The sequence below is a fragment of the Phoxinus phoxinus genome (genome assembly GCF_949152265.1).
Source record: "Phoxinus phoxinus genome assembly, chromosome: 14".
NCBI classification, from domain to species: Eukaryota; Metazoa; Chordata; class Actinopteri; order Cypriniformes; family Leuciscidae; genus Phoxinus; species Phoxinus phoxinus.
The window spans coordinates 1,640,147-1,650,884 of record NC_136889.1 but is presented as its reverse complement, the minus strand read 5'-3'; the positions used below and the strand labels follow the sequence as shown (position 1 = coordinate 1,650,884).

The 10,738-nt window shown below is 37.4% G+C and overlaps 1 protein-coding gene across 1 annotated transcript in view; it reads left to right on the top strand.

Moving 5' to 3' along the window:
• Window positions 1-3,007: 3,007 nt before the first annotated feature.
• Window positions 3,008-10,738, top strand: part of hs3st1l1 (heparan sulfate (glucosamine) 3-O-sulfotransferase 1-like1) — a 65,489-nt gene continuing 57,758 nt past the window's right edge. The window contains exon 1 of the mRNA XM_079635546.1: window positions 3,008-3,093. The gene's annotated coding sequence lies outside the window, so the exon portion shown is untranslated. The remainder of the gene's footprint in view (window positions 3,094-10,738) is intronic.

Below are 10,738 nucleotides of genomic sequence, written 5' to 3'. Positions count from 1 at the left end.
AGAGTGTGTTGAGGCCGAGACCAGAGTGTGTTGAGACCGAGACCAGAGTGTGTTGAGACCGAGACCAGAGTGTGTTGAGACCGAGACCAGAGTGTGTTGAGACCGAGACCAGAGTGTGTTGAGACCGAGACCAGAGTGTGTTGAGGCCGAGACCGAGACCAGAGTGTGTTGAGACCGAGACCAGAGTGTGTTGAGACCGAGACCAGAGTGTGTTGAGACCGAGACCAGAGTGTGTTGAGACCGAGACCAGAGTGTGTTGAGACCGAGACCAGAGTGTGTTGAGGCCGAGACCAGAGTGTGTTGAGGCCGAGACCAGAGTGTGTTGAGACCGAGACCAGAGTGTGTTGAGACCGAGACCAGAGTGTGTTTAGACCGAGACCAGAGTGTGTTGAGACCGAGACCAGAGTGTGTTGAGACCGAGACCAGAGTGTGTTGAGACCGAGACCAGAGTGTGTTGAGACCGAGACCAGAGTGTGTTGAGACCGAGACCAGAGTGTGTTGAGACCGAGACCAGAGTGTGTTGAGACCGAGACCAGAGTGTGTTGAGGCCGAGACCGAGACCAGAGTGTGTTGAGACCGAGACCAGAGTGTGTTGAGACCGAGACCAGAGTGTGTTGAGACCGAGACCAGAGTGTGTTGAGGCCGAGACCGAGACCAGAGTGTGTTGAGACCGAGACCAGAGTGTGTTGAGACCAGAGTGTGTTGAGACCGAGACCAGAGTGTGTTGAGACCGAGACCAGAGTGTGTTGAGACCGAGACCAGAGTGTGTTGAGGCCGAGACCGAGACCAGAGTGTGTTGAGGCCGAGACCGAGACAAGAGTGTGTTGAGACCGAGACCAGAGTGTGTTGAGACCGAGACCAGAGTGTGTTGAGACTGAGACCAGAGTGTGTTGAGACCGAGACGAGACGAATCCAGAGTAAAAACAATCCAATTCAATTCAATTCTGATTTATTTGTATAGCGCTTTTCACAATACATATAATTTCAAAGCAGCTTCACAGAAAATACATGAGTTCACATTACAATTAACAGTTTTCTGTTATCAGAGGTATCTGTCTAAATGATGTATTTCAGAAATGTACATATACAAATCACAGTTAGCTAAAAAATTATTATTTAAACAATGTAATAATTTAAGACAGAAACAATGAGCTCGTTGAAGTAATGAATACTTTGTTAACAAATGATTATGATATAGAAAATTGTAGCACTGTAGCAAAACAAAACTTTTTTTGCAATCATATCTTTTTGGGGACATTTGTATTCATTTTAGTAGCATTTTTGACAGAATTCCCTTTTAAACTCTGACCCGGCAGAACAGTAAAAATAGAAATTAAATTAGATTGCATGTTGAAGTTTTACATCCAATCACATTAATGATGTTAACAGATAAATCACACAATGCATCTGATCGCAAAAATCCCAAGTCTTCTTATCTGAGACTGAGACAAGACCTTCAGAGAACGGTGTAAAGACCGATCTTGAGTGCAACAATGTCAGGGATGTGTGTGTTTTGTTTTGTGTTCTGTGTTTTCCGCTTGACCCAGTTTTCCTCGAGTGTTTCGTCAGTTAATCCCGTTCACCGCTGCCTTGTCAATCACCTCGCTAATTATCTCGTTTGCTCCCTTGTTTGCTTGTATATAAGCCTTCAGTGTGAGTCGTGTCTCTGTCCTGTATTAATATTCATGTTTCCAGTGTTAGTGTTACTATCCTGTTGCCCTATATGTTCCTCTCAAGCTGTTGGATTAAAGATTATTGGACTTGGATTCGGCCACTGAACCATGACACACGATGGGTTAACCAGACTTACATTAACAACTTACAGTAACATTATAGTTCAGGGTCCAATTCTCACTATTACTTGCTTATTAGCATGCATATTAGGATATTGGCTGTTTATTAGTGATTATAAAGCACATATTAATGCCTTATTCTGCATGATCATATTCTGCATCCCTTAATCACCCAATACCTAAACTTAACAACTACATTACTAACATTAAGCAGTAATTAGGAGTTTATTGAAGCAAAAGTCATAGTTAATAGTGAGAATTGGACCCTAATCTAAAGTTGGACCCAACTTCCAATAAAGGAAAACACATCAAACATTTTAATTATAGAAAGCAAGCATGCTGATAACAGTTTGTTGATCATAATGTGCTTTAAAGGGTTTGTTGATTATGATTTCACTTTTCTAACTGTAGTTAGTGTGTAATGTTGCTGTTTGATCATAAACAACATCTGCAAAGTTACAACGCTCAAAGTTTTAAGCAAAGGGAGATATTTGCTTTTAAAGAAAAGGACTACAACAAACGGCTGGTATAATTAACTAAAAACATAAAAAAAACACCTTACGCAAACTTTGTTCTTCATTTTCTATAACTAGAGTTTAATAACCTCACTGTATTTTTGTGTAATTAATTAGGAGAACGTACTCCGCCATCTTACTACGACGAAAGTGACTTGAGCGCACCAGCGTCGTAAACACGTCTTCCCAGGAGGACTTGAATGCACCATATGTCCGACTTCGGTTTGAACATAAAAGGCTAAAAGTTTTTGATATTTTCAGTGCATGTGTGTGTGAGGTAATGAACAAGCTGTTGAAGCTCCGCCCCCTGTGCCAGGAGCAGCAGCTCATTTGCATTTAAAGGGAAAGACACAAAAACTGTGTGTTTTTTTCCTCACCCTCAAAAAGTGACGATTTTAACATGCTATATAAAAATATCTGTGGAGTATTTTGAGCTGAAACTTCACACACACACACTCTGGGGACATCAGAGACTTATTTTACATCTTGTGAAAAGTGCATTATACCACGCCTTTAATTTTTTTTAAAAAAAGCATTGAAAATATTTATTGTCTAAAAGTGTCTCACGATCTCACGACAATTCGTACATATTTTACGAGTTGCCCAATTCGTATGAATCCTCTGACCCCACCTAAACCTAACCGTCACTGCGTTTCTATGATGCTTTATGTTGTTGCTAGGCGGGTTTTTTACTGGTCCGAGTCAAAATACGCCTAACCTTGTTTCTTTGAATCTCTGGATTTTAACATTTACAGCATTTGTCTGATGCTTTTATCGCATTCAAGGTATGTGTTTTACCAGTTCATGCATTCCCTCACTCACTTTTAAATGTCTGTATGGCCTTAAGCCACAGCTATTCAAGACTCAATATAGCTTTCTAATCAAATCCGACAGAGTTTTTGGCTTGCAAATGAAAATCTCTGTGTGTGATCTGCACTAAGACAAACTTCAAACACGGATCACAGTGTTGCGGCTCCATTTGCATTTCCATCCTCTCCATCTTCTGCTGAAACTAGACCAATCCATTATCTTCTGTGTTTATCTTAGACTCCAGTGTTCATACCCAAAGCTGTTTTCATTGCAATATCTCTGCACGCCACTACAGTTTCATCCAACCCTGTCCTCGCTGCATTTGAGGTTTTCACAGCATGTCAACTTGCGAGTGCATATTGTTGGCTCTTGCGCAGGTGCAAATGGCTCGTGTCTTGTTGGCAGGTGTAAATGGGTCTAGAAATCCCATCAAGATTTTATAGGACAGATTTCATGCCACAAAGCGTCTCCTGTGAAATCTGGGAATCCTGAGACACTCTTGTGAATTTCATTCGAGGTCACTGGATATCGGCGAGCAGAGCTTTATATGGCATTTTATGTGAATAATAATCATTTTAGATGCAGAACAAGCTTCGAGGTTCTGTAAACATAGAGGTTTGATCATAAAATTATCATTTTTGGATAATGCAATTATTCCTTTAAGCCTCTTGAGGTTTCCATGAAGAAACTTTAACATCCATGCAATCTTTCCATTCAGGAAAACGTTATTAAAAAGTAGTTATTTTACAAACTGATGCATTTTTTTAATGCATTGCTGCGAAAACCTCTTTTTGGAAACTTTATTTTTAAAAGTGCATCATAGTTTCTGAATTAAAATGCCTTAAAGATTCAAATGAAAAATGATACGTGTGACCCAGCTGGGTTGACTGTGTATAAACTGACCCCAAGATCAGTGCTTTAAATCTGAAGCAGAAGTGAATCTGCTCATGTAGATCAAATATTACTTTCAAGCAGGTTATTATAGTTTCCTAAATCATAAATAAAAAAATTCCGTACTTGAATTAAAAAAAAAGGTTAACTGAAATAAAATAGTAAAAATAGTAAAAAAAAATCTAGTAACATTTCTCATTTTCTCTTAGTTTAACAATGTAAAAAAAAAAAAAAATTGAAATCTAAAACCATAAAAAAAAATTCCTTACTTGAATTAAAATAAAGGTTAACTAAAATAAAATAGTAAAAAAAAAAATTCTAGTAATATGTACAATTTTCTCTTAGTTTAACAATGTAAAAAAACCCTCAAATTTAAATCTAAAACCATAAAATTATTTTATTGTTTAACATTTCTCATTTTAACTTAGTTCAACAATGTAAAAAAAAACATTTTTTTTTATTTTCCTTGAATTAAAATAAAGGTTAACTGAAATAAAATATAATTTTTTTCTAGTAGCATTTCTCATTTTCTCTTAGTTTAACAATGTAAAAAAACAAAACTAAAATTTATATCAAAATAAAAAAAACTCCTTATTTTGACCATAAACTCAACACAACACATCCCATCTTCACTTCACATCATGTGTGTTTCTTCTGCTGTTTATGTGAGAGTTTAGTTCTGCCAGAGACTCTCGGTAGAGACATGATCGCCTCTGAAAGCTTCTTCTGGAACAAGAGGGACACATAAACACACCGCCACACTCTCTGAGGTCATTTCATTCCCAAAATAAACTATTAAATAAACATTAAATGTCAGGCATTATCTGAGAGGAGCTTAAAGATAAAAGTTCACTCTGCAAACACCATCCATTTTTAATTGGCTTTTAATTAGAGCCATATTTCAGTGGCGCTTTACTGCTGAAAAACAAAAGAAGAATAGAAAGTTTGCAGAAATACGAGCTCATCCTGATCTCTAATCGCATTTTATGGGAATAAAGACAAACTCTCGGTTGATGCGATCGTCACCGCTGCTTTTACACCGGACACCTGCATGGGTTACCTGGAGTTGTAGAAGCAAACGGACTGTAAATTAATCTGGACCACTCACATTTTTGTTGTAAATGCTACTTTTTTACTTTAAACTTGAAATTACAGAAAAAAATACAAAAAGATTATATAACAGTATATATTTCTGTAATTTCAAGAATATATATATAGTAATATATGCAATTATATATATTTTTACCTTATATATATATATATATATATATATATATATATATATATATATATTATATATATATATTTACTATATACATTCTTAAAATTACAGAAATATATAGCATTATATATATGTTTTACTATATATGTGTGTATATATATATGCAATTATATATTTTTACATTATATATATTATAATGTAAAAACATATATAATTGCATATACTGTATATATACAATACATATATATATATATATTAGGGCTGTGGCATCCACAATAAAAGTGTGTGTTTACATAATAAATGTGTGTGTGTTGTGTATAATTATTTTGTATATATAAATACACACACTTGCATGTATATATTTAAGAAAAAGGTGTTATTTATATATAAAATATTTATATTTATATATAATATAAATGATATATAAATATATACAGTATATACATGCAAATATTTCCCAAATATATATAAGCATGTGTGTGTATATATATATATATAAAATAATTATACACAGTACACACACATTTATTATGTAAACACAAACTTTTATTTTGGATGCGATTAATCGGATACATATATACACACACATATATTCTTGAAATTACATAATATACTGTCTGCAATTCAAATCATCTTAAATCTTAATATTCCTCTAAATGTTTAATATTTTAGAGTGTATAGTGGTTAAACTCTTCCTGTAAATATGACTTGTTTCATAAACTCGCTTTTCTGATAACATATGTTGGATGTCTTGTGCCGCGACACTGCTTCTGCGTCCTCTTCTTCTCTGGTCAGCAGATTTTCATTTCTTTGCTGTCGCTGTGCCTCGCGTCGGCTGACATCTGTTTATTTCCAGGACACGCAGGATCAAACTGTTTATTTACAGAGGGCGGAGGCTGAAATATTACACTAAACAAAGCATGATTTATAGATTCATTATTTTTATGACTTATTTAGATGTAAAATGCATTGATTAAATCATATTCAGTTGTAGGCCGCAGAATCACGGCCAGCCTTCATCCCTTCAGCGACGACCTTGAGATCTCATGAGTCTGAACATTCATCACATCGACATCAGCGCGTGTAGATATCAGGCATGCAGCCATATTCAATCAGAAGATTCGGTTATTATTGCAGATTTTTCCAAACCTGGGGATCTTGTTTCCACCATGGAATAAAACAATTTAAAAGATAATTGCGACTTTCGCAATTATTACTTTTTTTCTCACAATTATTCCTTTTTGCTTGCCTTTTCTGACTTTTTTCTTGCCTTTCTGACTTTTTTATTCTCAATTGTGACTTTTCTATTGCAATTCTGACTTTTTTCTCACAATTCTGACTTTTTTAACGCAATAATTACTTTTTTCATGACAATTATGACTTTTTTATTGCAATTGTGACTTAATTCTTACAATTGTGACTTTTTTTCACAATTTCGTGTTTGTATCTCACAATTCAGACTTTTTTATTGCAATTCTGACTTTTTTCTCACAATACAGACTTTCTCGTAATTCAGACTTTTTTATCTCAATTATCACTTTTTTATCGTAATTCAGACTTTCTTCTCTCATTTGTGACTTTTATCGCAATTTCATGTTTATATCTCCCAATTCAGACTTTTTTTATCGCAATTCTAACTTATTTTTTCAATTCTGACTTTTTCTCACAATTCAGACTTTTTTCTCACAATTGTGACTATTTTATTGTAATTCTGACTTTTTTATTGTAATTCTGACTTTGTTATCGCAATTCTGACTTTTTTCTCGCAATTGTGACTATTTTATCGCAATTTTGTGTTTATATCTCGCAATTTAGACTTTTTTATTGCAATTCTTTCTTTTTTTCGTCGCAATTCTTTCTTTTTTTCTCGCAAGTCAGACTTTTTTTCTCCCAATTTGAATTTTGAGATGAACATTTTAAATTGCCTTTTGATGGAAAGGCAAGAAAATGACGGAAACAAGCATTTTGCACTTTTTTTTAATGAATAAAAGCTTTCATTGCAATTTCACGGGCCTACATTACACAAAGTCTTCGTTATGTTCCATGGAAAACAGAAAAGTCATTCAGGATTGACAAGATTTCGAGTAAATGAGGACAGAATGTGCATTTCTGACTGAAACATTTGAGGCATGAGTCAAACAACAACAACAACAACAACAACAACAACGTTGCTTGTGAAGTCAGAGTTGCTCTGTCTGGACACAAATAGTCAGACTCTCTTTCACTTTGCCTGACGTTTCTCCGTCAGTATTTCCAAGAAACAGCCATTAGTATGAGCAAATGCATTCCCAAAGGTATTGCCAAACTCTGCCTGCCTGTGTTTCCAATGAAAAATTGAGAAGAGCTTTGCGTTTTGAGCGGCTATCGCTCAAGACCGGGCGAATCCCCTGCCGAGACCACTGCGCCACGCAAGATTACGGTCACCAATCCATCCGAATCACTCACATACGGCACAGTACGGCCAGTGCATTTCATCAGAGATATCTCTGACAACAGCCTCGGGATGGAGAGAAGCGTGTTATCAGCCCTGAGCGCTGCTGTCTGATGTGTGAGGCTATTACGGTTATCTGGGGCTTTCTTCATGCATACAGCTGCTGCATTGAGTATTTTATGAAGCCTTCAGTGTTTCACTTCAGAGAGTTTTTGTATTCATCCGAGTGAAGTATAACAGTTACATCTTGATCATTCGCAGAATACTGAAATATAAGGGGATAGTTCATCCAAAAATGCAATTTACATCAAAACATTTGACTTTCTTTCTTCTGTGGGACTCAAAAGGAGATGTTTAGATGAATGTTCACGCTGCTCCTTTACATGCAACCGTATGTCACCGTCAGGAGCTGTCAATCAAACTTCATACGAATATCAGAAAAGTAAAACAAATCAAAAGTGAATGTAAAGTGATCTAATAAAAAAAAGTGCATTTAATGTAATCTCTAAAATGTTATTTTCTAAATGGTTTATTTTACTGTACAACTGTAATTTACAACAGTAATAATACATTTATGTCTTCATTTTTGTAAGTAGTTAAATCTACTACTAATAATAATAATATTAGAGACCCTGAAAGAGGTTTCAGAAGTAATTCAGACTTTTTTATCTCAATTGTGACCTATCGCAATTTCGTGTTTATATCTCGCAATTCTGACTTTTTATCGTAATTCTGACTTTTTATTGCAATTCTGACTTTTTATCGCAATTCTGACTTTTTTCCTCACAATTGTGACTATTTTATCGCAATTTTGTGTTTATATCTCGCAATTACTACTACTAATACTACTACTAATACTACTACTAATAATAGAGACCCTGAAAGAGGTTAGTTTCAGAGCAACAATATGAGTCATTTTCATGTCATATCACAGTTAAAATGCATTATATGACAAATAAATAAACTGCAGTCTCAAAAACACGGTTTGAAATCGCTGGTGTTTCTGACGTCACACACTACCTTGTAACCAATCAGATCAACGTGTGATCGTCAACCAGTGGATCTCTGAGTGAGTGAGTGAGTGGAGGCGGGGCTAATTTGCATATTCATAGAATCCACATACTAAATGAGGCAAGGGTGTCGAGTTACATTCAAGATATTTTAAGTAAAAAACATTTAATTATGTCATTTTGGTGATCAAAGATGAGTTTTAAAGGGATACAATTAGTGACTACATGTGGACTTTAAAAATCATTCATCTAATATATTTTTCATTTGTATTCTCCTCTCCACTTGACAGTCTGGCAATTATAACCGCTAAAATGTTCTCTGATTGCATTCTGTCCGCACTGACCATCCTCAGCGTTCAGTTTAAAGCTTTCAAAGTCTTTGTGATGTTACTTCGCTCACGACAGCGGTGATGTGTTGAAAAATGAATGTGGCCTCCACTTGCCCTCTCCTCTCCCGATCACCGCAGACGTGTTTCGTGACACATATTCCTGCTAACACTGGGAACGGGGCTGAGGATGCGGAAACACTTGGGCTACAGGACAAGAAAGATTGAATATCTTATGAGATCACTCCTGGGTGCATTTGACCCCATTTGAAAGCTTTATTCATGGTTTCCAAAAAAAAAAAAAAAAAAAAAAGATCACTTCAAATGCATGCATTCGTATTCTCATAGAATATCTTTCCCATCCTTCCAGAGGGCATTTACAGTGAGATGGTCTTACTGTATACCTGAATAAAACTACAGCGGAAGGAAGGAAGGAAGGAAGGAAGGAAGGAAGGAAGGAAGGAAGGAAGGAAGGAAGGAAGGAAGGAAGGAAGGAAGGAAGGAAGGAAGGAAGGAAGGAAGGAAGGAAGGAAGGAAGGAAGGATGGATGGATGGATGGATGGAAGGAAGGAAGGAAGGAAGGAAGGAAGGAAGGAAGGAAGGTAGGAAGGAAGGATGGATGGATGGAAGGAGGGAAGGAAGGAAGGATGGAAGGAAGGAAGGAAGGATGGAAGGAAGGAAGGAAGGATGGATGGAGGGATGGAAGGAAGGAAGGATGGATGGAAGGAAGGAAGGAAGGAAGGAAGGATGGAAGGAAGGAAGGATGGATGGAAGGATGGAAGGAAGGAAGGATGGATGGAAGGAAGGATGGAAGGAAGGAAGGAAGGATGGAAGGAAGGAAGGAAGGAAGGAAGGTAGGAAGGATGGATGGATGGATGGAAGGATGGAAGGATGGAAGGATGGAAGGAAGGAAGGAAGGAAGGATGGAAGGAAGGAAGGAAGGATGGAAGGAAGGAAGGAAGGATGGATGGAGGGATGGAAGGAAGGAAGGATGGATGGAAGGAAGGAAGGAAGAAGGAAGGATGGAAGGAAGGAAGGATGGATGGAAGGATGGAAGGAAGGAAGGATGGATGGAAGAAGGATGGAAGGAAGGAAGGAAGGATGGAAGGAAGGAAGGAAGGAAGGAAGGTAGGAAGGATGGATGGTATGGATGGAAGGATGGAAGGATGGAAGGATGGAAGGAAGGAAGGAAGAAGGATGGAAGGAAGGAAGGAAGGATGGAAGGAAGGAAGGAAGGATGGATGGAAGGATGGAAGGAAGGAAGGATGGATGGAAGGAAGGAAGGAAGGATGGTTGGAGGGATGGAGGAAGGAAGAAGGAAGGATGGAAGGAAGGAGGAGGATGGAAGGAAGGAAGGAAGGATGGATGGTGGGATGGAAGGAAGGAAGGATGGATGGAAGGAAGGAAGGAAGGAAGGAAGGATGGAAGGAAGGAAGGATGGATGGAAGGATGGAAGGAAGGAAGGATGGATGGAAGGAAGGATGGAAGGAAGGAAGGAAGGATGGAAGGAAGGAAGGAAGGAAGGAAGGTAGGAAGGATGGATGGATGGATGGAAGGATGGAAGGATGAAGGATGGAAGGAAGGAAGGAAGGAAGGATGGAAGGAAGAAGGAAGGATGGAAGGAAGGAAGGAAAGGATGGATGGAGGGATGGAAGGAAGGAAGGATGGATGGAAGGAAGGAAGGAAGGAAGGAAGGATGGAAGGAAGGAAGGATGGATGGAAGGATGGAAGGAAGGAAGG